Below are 729 nucleotides of genomic sequence, written 5' to 3' on the forward strand. Positions count from 1 at the left end.
ATGAAATTAAAACACGCCCTAAAATGATATACTTGACTAACCATAGTTTATGATTACATGGAATATTAGCTATAATTTATCTATTATTATGAAGTTATTTATGATGTAAGACATGTATTTCCTTATAATCAAATTGTAACATAAACTCAATGTTGGCATCTATTTTTGACGTCGCAGGTGTAAGGTGTCCACCTGAGCATGTCAAGGTCATGTTTCGTGCATTTGTTTTTGTCCGTAGCTCTAGACATCCGCTCGAGACCCACCGACACGTGTTGAAGGGCACGTAGCTGAGGTCATTTTATTAGACTTTGGCTTTCGCTTAGGCTAAGGTCTGCCGACATTTGGCACATAGGACGAATTCGATTGGTAGGACGAATATTAGTTATCACATCGAGTGTGAATTTGACTCGAATTGGCCTGATCGTCAACGAAGTTATCTGGATGAGCTCGAATGACGAAACAGATCACGCGAGTGAGTCTGAAACGTCGATTTCACTTAGAGAGGATGCTCGTTGCACCACGGTTTCGCGTGCGGGCTTAAAATACGTTGATTATTATTTTCTTAGCCCAATAGTGGAAAATGTGGTCCAAAACAACCCCGGATGATAAAATGGACTGCGTGATCGTGTCCGGAACGTCGAGTTTCCTAAAAGAGACTCTCATCTCATTTTGCTGCAAGGACGTGTACGGGTAAAGAATATGCGAACAATAATAATATTATTATTATTA

The sequence above is a fragment of the Phalaenopsis equestris genome, unplaced genomic scaffold, assembly GCF_001263595.1.
Source record: "Phalaenopsis equestris unplaced genomic scaffold, ASM126359v1 Scaffold000612, whole genome shotgun sequence".
NCBI classification, from domain to species: Eukaryota; Viridiplantae; Streptophyta; class Magnoliopsida; order Asparagales; family Orchidaceae; genus Phalaenopsis; species Phalaenopsis equestris.